At 37.3% G+C, this 14,334-nt stretch overlaps 1 protein-coding gene across 4 annotated transcripts in view; it reads left to right on the forward strand.

The window, feature by feature from the left end:
- The first annotated feature begins 461 nt into the window (after positions 1 to 461).
- Positions 462 to 14,334, forward strand: part of LOC128863673 (uncharacterized) — an 80,041-nt gene continuing 66,168 nt past the window's right edge. Inside the window, exons 1-2 of one of the 4 annotated variants that reach the window (XM_054102949.1) lie at positions 462 to 1,521; positions 5,519 to 7,038. The gene's annotated coding sequence lies outside the window, so the exon portion shown is untranslated. The remainder of the gene's footprint in view (positions 1,522 to 5,518; positions 7,039 to 14,334) is intronic. The other 3 variants (XM_054102951.1, XM_054102950.1, XM_054102952.1) reach the window with 3 other exon arrangements.

The raw sequence follows: 14,334 nt of genomic DNA on the forward strand, positions 1-14,334 counted from the left end.
TGCATCAGCGTTGCTACTGCCGTCGAACGTAGTGCCGTGGTTGCGAGGGTGTGTCTGCGCATCTAGTGTAAGTGGTTGCATGCGTACTCGAACTGAGGGTGGTGCATTGAGAAAAGAAGAAGAAGCAGCAGTAGCATTAACAGCTCACATATAGTCCGCGCCATACTACCAAACGAACGACTGCAACGACTTTGCGCGCCGACCGCAGTTGTGCTGAGTAGCGCGCGTTCCTCAGCTCAGCTCAGCTAACTGAGCTCCTCGGCTTCATCGTAATCGATGTGGTCGTTCGTTACATTGTGGTATGCGACGTTCACGTCATCGGTCGGCTGAATTAGAGTAAATTTTAATAGTCGCCCATCCGCTCGGTGACGGCTATCGAGGCGGTGGCGGTGGTGGTGGCGGTAGCAGTGGCAGCGGCAGCGATTACTCGATTGGCAATTGTTACATTTCTTCAATGTGTGGATCTATTTCTTGCTGCCCATATTGCTTCTTCTTCTTAAAAGCCGTTACTGTCGTTAGCCATAACATAGCAAAGTGTGTGTGTGTGTGTATGTGTGTTTGTCTATGCATTTGTTTTGTTATTGTTGCAGACTTGTTTTATGAATGCAGAGCAAGTTCGTCGCGCTCACCTCGATCGTCGCGTCTGAACTGAAGCATCTCTGCCGCTTCAACTTAAGCTTCAGTTTCAGCTTCAGCTTGAAGTGAAGCGTTGTCGTCGTAGCGTTTTGCGATGAGTTGAAGGAAATGTACGTCGGCTATGGATTATATGCGCGCGTCATCCAGTCAGCAAGACGATCTCTTACTTTACGGTTGTGTTTTGTCGCAATGTCCGGTGGTGCGCAGGACCAAAATCGAACGAATTCAATGTGTGCGGTGTGTTGAGTGAGTGTTGTGCGATCTCGAATTCGACGAGCATGAGTGTGCGCGCGCGCGAACATCACCGTGGTGTTGTATTACCCGACTAACGGACACTTGGTGGTGTCGTCCGCAATCAATTCGCATAGTCTGCGATTTTTGGTCCACAGTCCGACGTCCGTGTGCGCTCTGATGAGTTTTTGGGCGCAGTCGGTCGGATAAGATTTTGCCTTCTTTTTCCATTTACTACCAAATTTTGTGTGAAAAGAAAATTAGTTAAATACACACACATACACATGTACATAAGAATTTGAAAATGACCTAATTTATGCTCCACTTATGGTATGATGAAAAAAAAAACTAACACAATTATAATGAAATAACGGCATCGAATAGCTAGAAATTATTGTAGCTGATTTTAGAAAATTAAATAATAAAAGCTGGAGACCATTTAAATAAAAAGCAATCACATTATATGCAGAAAGTAATTGCGTTAATGGATATTGTGACTAAATGAATCTTAATGCTGCATTTAAATCGAATCATTGCGGAAGTTTTATGGCAGCAGTGGCTAGTAATTGTTCGCAGTGATAAATGTAAACAAATTGAAGTACTCGTATACTTATAATATCACTCGAGAAAATTGAGACGTTAACATTTTATGCGGTAAATAAATGAAAACAAGTGGAAAAATTATTTAAACGAGTGACTGCGGAGAAAATAAATATTCAATATGCATACAGCCTAGTAAATTAATTGAAATTGTTTTCGCTGGAAGACGCGGAAAACTATTAGCAAAATCAAACTAATATAATATTTATATTAACAATAATTCAATAAAATTAAAACGCATTATTATTGCAACTAAATTAGATTGAATTAAATTTAAAAAAATTAAAATATGTAAATCAAGTTAGCTTAAACTCAACTAAACTTAATTAATCTCGACTAAATTAAATTAAAATAAACTAATTCAAATTATATGTAATTAATTTCAATTAAATTACAAGAAATTAAATCATTTAAATTAAATTCTATCTATTTAAACAAAATTAAATAAAATTAAATTATTAAATTAAATTAAATTAATTTACTTGCATTGAAATTAATCAAATTTCTTAAATTAATCAGAATTATGTTAAACTCAAGTAAAACATTTTATATTAATTATTAAATTAAAGTAAACTAATATTCCAAATTGAATTAATTCAAATTATATTGAAAGAAAACGTATTAAATCAAATTAATCTGAACGAAAATGAAATTAACTTAAATGAATTAAAATTAAATATTGTTTAATTTAAAGATATTATTTAAACAAGTTTAATTAAATTGAAACAAATTAAATTAATTTAAATGAACGCGTATTTGGTTAAACCTAATAAAATCAGATGGAATTGAATTAGGCAAAATAAATTAATCGGCATTAATTAAAATTAAATATAATTAAATTGAATGAATATAATTAAATCAAGTATATTTTAATTGAAAGATTTTAAGTTGAATTAGGCAAAATTAAATTAATCGACATTAATTAAAATTAAATATAATTAAATTGAATGAAATTAAATCAAATTAAATTGAATAGGGCAAAATTAAATTAATCTTAATTAAATTCATTTAAATGAATTCATATTTAGTTAAACCAAATTAAATTAATCGACACTAATTAAAACTAAATATAATTAAACTGAATGAAATGGCATTAAAACAAGTTTATTTAAATTGAAAGGCTTTAAATCAAATTAAATTTTATTTGGTCAAAATTGAATTAATCTAAATTAAATTAAATTGAATTGATTAAAATTAAATTTATTTAAATTTAAATATATTAAATTAAATCAAATGTAATTACATAAATTAAATCAAACAAAATAAATTAATTTGAACTACATAAAAACAAATAAAGTTAAATTTAGTTACATTACACTAAATTACTAAACTAAAAGCCAAATAAAGTAAATTATATATATGGTAGAAAATTAAATTACAATAATACAAAAATTAATTTCAACTATTCAAAATATGGTTAAGTCAAACTAAATAAATTGAAATTACTTAAGTTAATTTAAAATAAAAAAAAACTAAAAGTATTTTAGGTTACTAAATACTTAAAACTAAATTAAATTTAAAAAATTAAATTATATTAAATAAGTTTATATGTAAAAGATCACTTAACATGTGTAATTTAATTTCTTGAACTCAAGTTTTTTTTCATTAAACACTCTATTCCAAAAAATTCCTCACGTTTTATTGAAAAAGAAGACAAAATTTGTTTAATAATGAATATATGAGTGAATATACGCCATGTGCTTCGTATCCCAGTTTTCGAGTCACATTTCAACGTTATCAAACAAGCTATCTGTTATCCCTTTTAGGATGGCAATCACAGTGACTTAAAAGGCTGCAATTAATTGACGACCCCTCCGCTTCATCGCCAAATGCAGTTTAGTGCATAGTTAAATCAAATGCAAGACGACGAATTATGCAACGAAATAGTTTGCCTTTTTGTCAGAGCATCAAATAGTGCATTATTGTCGTCTGTCAGCTTGGCGAAAATTGCGCTTACAAAGTTATTTAAAACTTTATTTTAAAACTCAATAAAACTATGATATATATTACAATTTTTTGTGGACTTCTTAATTCCATTTTACAAACGACTTCTTAATATTTCTAACGAAATCACGCACTTTTCGATGATTTCTGCGAGTAATTCATGTATATGAACGAATTGCCGCTTTTTTTAAACATATTTTCCAGCTTCTGTAAAAGACACGCTAGCAAAGCTGATGCAATAACTGAAATTATTTACATTCGCATACCCTACTAATTTCACAGCATTAACGAATTCACAAATGTTCCTAAAGATGGCGCTTTTTTCGAAAAAGTTCGGTTTTTTGTGGAATAGAGAGTGTAAATGAAATTAGAATAATATAAGTGATGGAACGAAGATCAGTTGAAATGAAATAATGTATGGTTTTTAACACAAAGATTATCACAATTAACAAAAAGAAATTATGTGAAATTAATAAACTCAAATAAAGTACTATAACTATTGGCGTGCAAAATTAATTTCAAGTGCTTCTGACTTCGCTCTGTAATGCCCTTTCACCGACACACAGTTGCTTACCTGCTTCTGCATTTTAAATAGGACTATGAATAAGTTCGTGCGGTTTTTTTTCGAAATTTGAAACTTTATTGACGTAAAATGGTTACAAATTTAATATTCAAAATATTGTCCATCGCTTACTACTACTTTTTCCCATCTTTCTGGCAATTCACGGATTCCCTTTGTGAAAAATTCGGTCGGTTTTGCCGCAATCCACGAATCGATCCATTTTTTGACTTCATCGTAATTACGGAAGTGCTGGTCAGCCAGGCCATGTTGCATCGATCGGAAGAGATAGTAATCGGATGGCGCAAGGTCTGGACTATACGGCGGGTGGGGTAGGACATCCCATTTGAGCGTTTCTAAGTATGTTTTGACCACTTGTGCAACATGTGGCCGAGCATTGTCATGTTGCAAAATAACTTTGTCGTGTCTATCGGCGTATTGCGGCCGTTTTTCTCGCAGTGCTCGGCTCAAACGCATCAATTGTCGTCGGTAGACATCCCCCGTAATCGTTTCATTCGGTTTCAGTAGCTCATAATACACAACACCCAGCTGGTCCCACCAGATACACAGCATAACCTTCAGGCCATGAATATTCTGCGCCGACGTCGATGTTGAAGCATGGCCAGGGTATTCATACGTTGCCCGACGTTTTGGATTGTCGTAATGGACCCACTTTTCATCGCCAGTCACAATTCGATGCAAAAAACCCTTTCTTTTGTGCCGTTGAAGCAGTTGTTCGCATGCCATAAAACGGCGTTCAACGTCTCTTGGCTTCAATTCATACGGCACCCAATGGCCTACCTTTCGGATCATTCCCATGGCTTTTAAACGTTTGGAAATGGTTGATTGATCAACTCCCAAAGTTTTTGCAACCTCTTCTTGCGTTTGAGCCGGATCTTGATCGAGCAATTCCTCCAATTCGGTATCCATGAACTTTGGCGGCGCACCCTCGCGTTCTTCGTCTTCCAAGCCAAAATCACCACTTTTAAAGCGTGCAAACCACTTCTGGCACGTTCGCTCAGATAGAGCATGCTCACCATAAACTTCCACCAAGATACGATGACTTTCGGCTGCTTTTTTCTTCATATTAAAATAATGAAGAAGAATTCCCCGCAAAAACACATTATTTGGCACGAAATTCGATATTTTCAAGTGTGGTAAAAATATTGTTGTTTACGCTTCAAATAAAAAACTTATACTGACGTTTGTGCCTTACGACAGTAGCTCTCCAATGAATGTTTGGAAATGTGGATCGATGGAATAATAATCAAGTTACGCCATCTGTTGTAAAACCGCACGAACTTATAAATAGACCTATTAATTTAGGTCAGATATAGTTATCCGTGCTTAGAATGCAGGCACCTTTACCAACTGAATAACTTAACTATTTAAAGGGATTTTTCAACTATGCCAATATTTTGACGTTGTCAGTGTAATAAAAATATCCGAAAAAAATTTATTTTTTTTTCAACAAAATATTTTTCTATTGCTTTCCCTGACGATTCGAGCAACTTAGAACGCATACTAATTATTTTTCAAATATTTCAGTAACAAAGAAAAAACAATACAAAAAAATGTCCCATAGAACTTAATTGCATAAATGCTCCAAAACATCTAATCTGGCCTCGCCCAATTAACTTAGTGCTCAAAAACTTAATCCCTCTCTTCGTTTATCGGAACTTTTATTCTCCACAAAGCAACAAATACATAACTGCAAGTGGCTTACCGGAACCACCACAACTAAAACAGCAAATACTTTCAATTTGAAAATAGGTTTACACTTTCCGCCATCAGTCAATGCTTCGTACCTATGCCCGAGAGCTGTTACATTTATTGGCGTGCAATTGTCCACCTCAAACACATGCAAAAGTACGTGTGTGCGAAGCCATCGGAAGTGCCAACCGTTAGACAACACGAAGAATTGTCACTACTCGATGAGACAGCATGCAAAACGGCAAACTGAGCGCCATCAGCAACAGTTTCAAATCAACAACAACAAATCGGACTTTAAAACAACAACAATAGAGTACAAAATTGTCAACTAGAGTGATACAAAAGCAGCAACAAACTGCCACAGGCGCAACAAAAACAAAACAACATAAAGTGAAACAATAAAGAAAAGAAAAAATAGCACAAACTACAAAAACGATAAAATTGCTTGTATTAACAAAACGACAAGAAAAGCTGCAATAAAAAATAACTGTAAAGTGCAACATCTCTGTGCTGTGCACAGTAAACAACATCCGTTGGTGCGCCGACGGCTGAAGGAGGAAGTGTCCCAGTGCGCGCCTGCGCGCTCACACGCTTTACAACAACAGCGCCGAGCAGCGCAATAAAGGATGCAATCAAGTAGCAGCACAACAACAACAACAATAACGCACTACAGCGCTTTGCTAGCGGCAGCCATTTAAAATAACGGTTGCACACAAGCTGCCCACAAGTGCACAAATAAAGAAGAAGAAGCAGAAGAGGCAGAAACAAAATAAAGCAGAAAAAGAAAAGAAACGAGACTCTGCTGATCATTTGAATTGTGATTTGTGATTTCTTCCTGCCTGACCAACTGGCTGTGGAGCAGCCTTACAGCCAACCAACCAACAACGAACCAACAACCTATCTGTTGTCTGCCCGTCTCTATGTACAAGCGTGTTTATCTGACGCGCGACCGGGCAGCGGATATCCGTTCCGTTTGCAATTATATTGGGTGTCCGTTGTGCAATTAATTGCAAGCAGTCTCGTTTTAGATGCGGGAAACTTATGCGACCTGGTGTACGAGCTTAAACGGTCCCTACATACAGCCACACACGCACACACAAACACAAACATGCACTTTCGGCTTTCGTACGCTTGCTGAAACCGCATGATTCCGTTGCTCATTTGCAATTTAATCGGCAGATACGGCACTCGAGTGCATTTCCAATTGGTGCTGACCAATACAACGAATAACACGTCGATGTTACAGTTGGTTGGCCGATGTAGCCGAAAGTCCATGCTGCTCAAATTCACAACAATAACAGTAACAGTAACAACAAGAGCACTACAAAACCAGCATCACCGTTAAAGCGCCAAAGGTAAGTGTTAGACAGTCACTTCAGCATTTCCTTCTACAATAACTGGAATTTAAAACGAAACAAAAGAACAAAACCAAAAAACCACTTGTCACACTGTGTAGGTGGAGAGAATAAATTGTGCATAGTGAAATGATATGTCATCTTCAAATGGACAGTTACATGAAAGAGTTTCTTACCAATTAGCATTCAAATATAAATAGACGTAGGCGAAATCGCACTTATAAGCAAATGGCTGTTTGTAGTAAGAGGAGCACTATTTATGTATACCGTGAGCCTAATACTTATTTAATAAGGAGAAATATTTTTTATTGAAAATGTCATTCTCGTCTTTCAAAATATTCTGCCTTCGGATCCATTCATAAATAAGAGTTCGACCCATTTCTAAAAGCATTTAAACCATTCCACTTGAGAAACCTGCAAAAACATGAACGTTCGAATGCTTTTGAATGGCTTTTCCTGCTGTCAAGATTATCTTTGATTTGCAAGCCGCTGACGCTTTTTGGCGCTGCATGGCTAGCGGCCTCTATCTTTCAGAATGAGTCCGTTTCGGCACTGCATTTGAATGACAACTGAATTGATTGTCAGTATTTGTATATGTGGAGTGTCATATTCGTGCGACACAATTTGTAGGAATGATTAAAAGACGGCCAAATCTCTCCTTTGGCCTTACGGCAAGTCCGCCGCAACAACAATTTAGGCATCTTACATTGCAAAACAACTGATTTTCTTGTAAAGGGTGATCAATTTAGAGGTGTTAGATTTTAAATTGAAATTAAATCACGAAAATTCAAATTGATTGCACAGTCTCTATTATTTTTGTGTACAGCCATGCATGACATTTATTTTTTAAAGATAATCCTTTTCAAATGTTGGTCGCAACTGCACCGTAATTCTGCCACTATCCGTAAACATCAATTTTGAATGACTCGCTGGAGGATTTCTGTCGGTATCACGTGAAAAACTTTAGTAATGTTGTCTTCCAATGCCTCAATCGAAGCTGGTTTACCCACAAAGTATTTAGACTTTATATACCCCCACATCTCAAAGACACAAGGTGTTATTTCACAATCTTGGTGGCCAATCTACTGGTCCGATTAATTGCTCACCGAAACGATGGCGCAGTATATCCTTTGTTTCACGGGCTGTATGGCAAGCAACGCCGTCTTGTTGGAACTATTATTGTGGAGATCAAAAGCTTCAACTTCCGGCATCAAAAAGTCGTTTATCATAGCGCGATAGCGTGCGCTATTCACTATTATTATGGCGCCAGCCTCGTCTTTAAAGAAATATGGACCAATGATTCCTCCAGCTCATAGGCCGCACCAAACGGTTGTTTTCAATAGATATAATGGCTGTTCTTAAATGGCTTTGGGTTGCTCTTCACCCTAAATACGGCAATTTTGCTTATTGACCAAGCCATTAAGCCAAAAATGGGCCTCAACGCCAAACAAAATTCACGTCCCAAAATATGAATCTTCGCCGAGTTTTTCAAGAGCCCAACGACTGAAATTATTTGCTTTATATTTACAGCCGCAATATTCTCTTCACTTCGAGCTGTACGTGCTCTAATCGGAAGAGTATCATCCAATACCATAAAATTACTCTCAATTTTGCCGATGGTTTGCCGAATAGGGCGTGCGGTAGGACGATTATAGACACCAAAATTTGGCCTGACCCCGCGATGAACACTTTTCACAGAGCATCAATTTTCGTAATACAGTTGTACAATTTGTAAACGTTGTTGAAGCCTTTCCATGAGGAAATGTCCATGAATACGGAAAAAAACCCTATTGGAAAAAGTACCTCCAATCTTCATTAAGACAACCTTCTGCGTTTTGTACGAAAACTGGGACATTCTGGTGCGGCTATTATTCATTCAACCATTCTTTCATTTTGATCAGTCAAATAGTTATTTGAGTTGATGTGTCCGAACTCTGTTCGAGGAGGATAATTATCCGTCCATTTTTTTCAAACACTCAGACCAACACTTTGATCATTAGGCACTAAGCACTCAAAACCGGCGCTCTGGTAACATATAATAATACTCAGAATTGACCGCTTACTTCGCTTTATTGACCTAACGCCTTATAACATTTTTCTCCTAACAAGCAGCAAGTGCTTCGAGTGTGAAAAATTTCTGTTTAGTTTTGGTTAGGTGTGAAAGACCCATGTGGCGGATTTTTGTTTTGTTTCAGATGCATGCGCTTAGAACTGTGATCCGTGATCTGTAACGATCTTAGAGACGTCTTCGGCAGCAGATCGACTTAATTGAGATCCAAATTGTTATTGTTTACAACTTAATACGAGACTGGCTTTTATGTTTTCGCCCAATAATGAAATCACAGTAAAATAATAATAAAATGGGATTTTTTCTGTTTTCAAAATATTCTCCTTGGAACTCAACACACTTCTGCATACGCTTGAACCAACTTACAAAGCAGATCTTCTACTCAAAAGTGGATACCTCCAAAACGAGCTGTTAAAAGATTCAACAGCTTCTTCAGACGTTGAGTAACGTTGACCTCGCATTTTATTTTAGATGTTCGGCAAAAAACGAAATATTTAAGGGCCAAAGCAGTGCTGTAAGGCGTATAATCCAATAATTCAATCTTTTGATCAAAAGCTCTCTTGTGTGTGCCGATGATTTTCTTTGATTTTGAGAACTCTTCCGAAACTAGCGACCATTTGATTTCAGGTGCTTTTTCTGCGATTAACCGATCGTTTCTGTTCTGTTTCCGGTTATTATATGCGTAGATCCAAGATTTTTCAAAGACGTGCTTTGAACTACCGCGACTAAATTTCTTCAACATTTCTTTGCGCCGATCGGCACGAGTTCTTTTTTGAACGATTGTCAAATTATGTAAATATCCGGGTTTGGCAACTAAACGATTAAGGTCACTGGGTGATCCTTTCTTCGACAGCCTGGGGCAGTGCGTCAACCTAAATTCAATCAATTTTCCCCATTACATCAACAGCTCTGGCTAGCTGTAGATATCTGCCTGTTGGAGGTCTCGTAATGGTATCAAAACAGCGCTTTAGTGCTACTTCTGAAGTGGCAGTGTGACACTTCAACCATTTCGTCAACATACCTAACAAATTATGCGGTATCCAACGGGAACAAGTCCGCTTGGCGACCAAATTTTAATGCATTATTGAAGGTATGTTTGTCTCACTAATGCCTAGAGATGTGTCTATCTGGCGATAGATGGCGTGACATGACAAACTTGCGTTATCAATTGACGCACAGCATCGATTGTTCCTGGCACAACAACAGTTTTTGGACAGCCTTCACGAAATTAATCGAGCAAAGATCGACGATCGTACCAGTGTTTCATACCAATGGTACTTCAACGCCAAAAGGCGAGGCAAGTTGGTCAATGCACTGCTGTCTCAATAAGTCACATCGAAAACCGTGACAAATTATCGCACGAAAATTGTCACCAGTTAATTTCATCTTTTGGACGAGATGAGTTTTTCAACTCAATAAAAAAAGAATTAGTAAAGAAGAAGAGATTCGAATAGAAAAGAAATGCGGAAGTCATAAGAACTATGGGCATATCTGATGTCAAAGAAAAGCTGAAGGCCGAGCGACATGGAGGCGAATTGTAATGAAAACAATGGGTCCCCCCCAACTGCCATGCTATGATGATGACGAACTGAAAATTTTATAAGTTTATGCCAAGAAATGCCAAAATTTTCGATAAAAACATAAAAGTATGAAAAGGCGTAAAGTATAAAAGGTTTGAAGGTGATTTCTGCTTACTTTAAAAGTCGGCCAAGTAATGGAAAAGTTTTTACACAGCTGCAAAATTCCACCTGAGTAATCGAGCGCAAATAAGTAAATACCAGAACCATGGAACTCAGATTAATAAAACAACAACTTTTTGTATAGCAATAAATATTAAAAACTCACTACACCGCTCTCAAATTAGCTCGTTACTAGCTCTTGCTTACTTCTACTGACTAAAGTCAACACGCCGATCTGGCCACATTTTTTTGAGCAGAATAGCGATTACTTGCTAAACAGATCTATTAGCCCACAGCAAATGAAGCAGCACGTTCATAGCAGCTGCCGTAGCCAAATAAATTGGTGCGTGACTCTCATTCGAAAGTGAAACGCAAAATGATAGAAAAAGGTGTTTCTAATAGTGATCGCCCCTCGGTAGGCAATGTCAAACCTTCGAGTGTATTTTTGCCATGAAAGAACGCCCCATAAAAAACCATCTGCCGCTCCGAGTCGTCATCCGCAGGTTCCTCTCTCTGTGGAAATCCTCAACAAATAGGAATAGGAGCTCGGTCAGGTACCCAATAAAGGGTGTATTTGAAGAACTTGACAGTTTAATCATAACACTGTCGGAAAAGCTGACTGGATCTGCCAAAATATCGCATTCGTTTAAGCCTAATAAAATATAGGACTGCGGTAATCCTTGCTGAGCATTACTGTGGAGTTTTCATAAAATAAAAATACTTTTTTTTATTATATCTTAATCAAGTTTTCCAGATTAAGTTATATTAAAACTTTCCTTTCAATTTTTTTAAATGAGTTTTGCTAAACATTTTTCTTTAAGAATTTGTTTATTGTTAAGAACTAATTTTTCTATTTTTGCTGCTATTAAAAAAAATGTATTTAAAAACAATCAAAAGTTATCTTTGAGAGGGGATAGATACTACAAGAAAACGATTAGAAACAGGCTTCAGAGAGTTCAATGTATGGCGCTTATATGTATCAGCGGCGCTCTTAGAACCGCACCTTCTACTGCTCTAAATACACTTTTCGATGGCGCGATTTAAATGTTAAACACACAGCCATAACACTCGATCTAGGTCCAACTAATCCTGTTGACTATTGCTTGGATGAACCATATTCTAATAGGTCATTTACTACTAGAATTCCTAACAGACGTAAGTGAGTTGGTAATGTACCTGGTCGGAAAACCTGTTTATGGCTCTTTACTGATGGATCAGAGTTTAACAATATGGTAATATGGTTGGATTTGGCGTCTACTGTAAGAAGCCAAAAGTAAGCGCTTGGGTAGGTCTTCCTAATCACTGTAACGTATCTCAGACGGAAACTCTAGCCATTAACCTCTTGCCTTATGAATCGAGCGACGATTGCGTATGTCACTTTTGAAGAAAGACCTTTTCGTGCAAACTCGTATTTGATACGAGGTTCTCAGTCTTGGCCAGAACAAGTCATCACGTCTCTGATACGAGCTTTTCACTTTTGAAGTAGGATCACGTCTCCCACACGTCGTTTTAAGGCAAAGGGTTATTAGTATTATTAGGCTACTGCGCACTGCGTCCAAAATAGATCTATTTTGCAAAGCCTGCTGAGGTAACCTATATTTTGTGGCTTTTTAAAAATTTTAGCTAATTCTGGGGTTTATTGTTCCATAATTTATATGGAAGCACGGCAGTACCACCAAGGTGGTCTAGCCATTTTCTTCCTAGTGCAAGACATTTACATAAAATGTGTTCTGAATTTTCAATGTCCATTTCCAATTCCACATCCACACCCAATTTTATGTAAGTAGTAAATCAGGCTGTGGCCTGTAAAGTACCAGTTGAAAGTTGTATGTCTACTCGGCTGTGTGAAAGTACCTTATCCGAAATTCTTTTGTCCGACGTTAGGAATTGTTTCGCTTGTCGCTGACCGATAGAATGTCGCCAGTATTCAATGAACTTCTTCTCCTTCGACCTGATGAGAAGTTCGGTGATGTGCCCCTTTGTAAGTCCACAGACCAAATTAAGGGCATGTTTGTCCCCTTTTCAGCTAGACGGTCCGATATTTCATTTCCCTTGTGTCCTTCGTGTTCAGGGACCCAACCTAGTAACAATGTGTTGAAGTTCCCTAACATTTAAAGCAGATTCAGGCAAACATGTACCATTTTTGAGGTGAGTGTAATTGATAGAAAAGCTTTCAAAGCCGCCTGATTATCTGAAAGTATGTAAATGTGAGTGCCTCTCCCTCACACACATCTCGATGGAAGATTGTTGGGTGGAGACCCATCGGAATTTAGGACCATTGATTCCCGTCCCAGTTCTACCATCTTCTAATTTCGATGAGGCTAATTAGGTAGCTATCTGATTATGACAGCCTTTAGAGAAACCTATATTTATTCTGATAGCCAAGCGGCGCCTAAATCTCTTGGCGAAATTGTGACTAATTCCATCATTGTTCGCGAATGCCGGACATCTCTTAACGAGACTGCGGAATATTTCCGCATCCATTTGATATGGGTGCGAGGACATAGTGGCATATAAGGGAATTGGAAGGCGGACAAATTAGCGAGAGAAGGCACTACCACTCGCCTCCCTCTTGGTATAGAGATAATAGGTATGCCACTCTCAACCTACAAACTGCCTGGTTCAAACACAATGGTAACTTAAGCTAATGCGAGATAGTCTGACATCTAACGCTACAAAAAGAATTTGGACCATATGGGATGTCAGGCAGTTAAACGGTCAAGGAAAATCGTCTCTATATTAGTTGTTTTGATCACAGGTCATTATCTCCCAGATCGGCATGCTCAAAGATCGAATGTACCTCATTTCAACTATTGTAAAAGCTGCAAGAATGGGGGGGAGGAAGAGCCCGTTGAACACCTTCTCTATTACTGTCCTGCATGGTATGCCACTAAGTTTAGATACTTTGGCTCATCGTTTGTGAATGATAGATCAATGGGTTTGCACTTAAAATGATATGGTTTAACGAGGAGTAGCAGGTAAACTGTTTAGTGAGCTGGTTTCGAGGCCGGCTACCACTTCTATCTACTTATCTACCTAAATACTACAATCACAATGAACCTTTGCTGCCCATCTAGTAAGCTACACTTCTTCTAAGATCGACATGATTTATGACAGATTTCTAAGCGCATCATTACGAAACCTCAATTTTTTTATTCGCTAACTGCTGACAATGCAAATACTTGCAACTAAGCTCGAAATTAGCAAATCAGCTTTTGGATGAGTATTGGCATTAGCTAAATTTGCTCTGCAGTAATGGATTTAGGAAGTGCGCATCAAAGTACCTTACTTTATACTCCCTATATTATGTTAATCTACATATTCACGTACTTCACGACCACAATTTATAGCGCTTCTCATGGATTCGTAGTGTAAAATTTCTGTAAATTGGTAAATTATTGCTTACAGGTGGTCTCAGCCTTTTTATTCAAGTTCACATCAAATGAATTGGCACTCGCATACAGATCCATATGCACATTCACTCATGCATACGAGCGCAAATCCACATTCCTTGCAGCCCACCCGATTTTAAGTGAGCACTTGCAAGCA

This window comes from Anastrepha ludens, chromosome 5 (assembly GCF_028408465.1).
Source record: "Anastrepha ludens isolate Willacy chromosome 5, idAnaLude1.1, whole genome shotgun sequence".
NCBI lineage: Eukaryota > Metazoa > Arthropoda > Insecta > Diptera > Tephritidae > Anastrepha > Anastrepha ludens.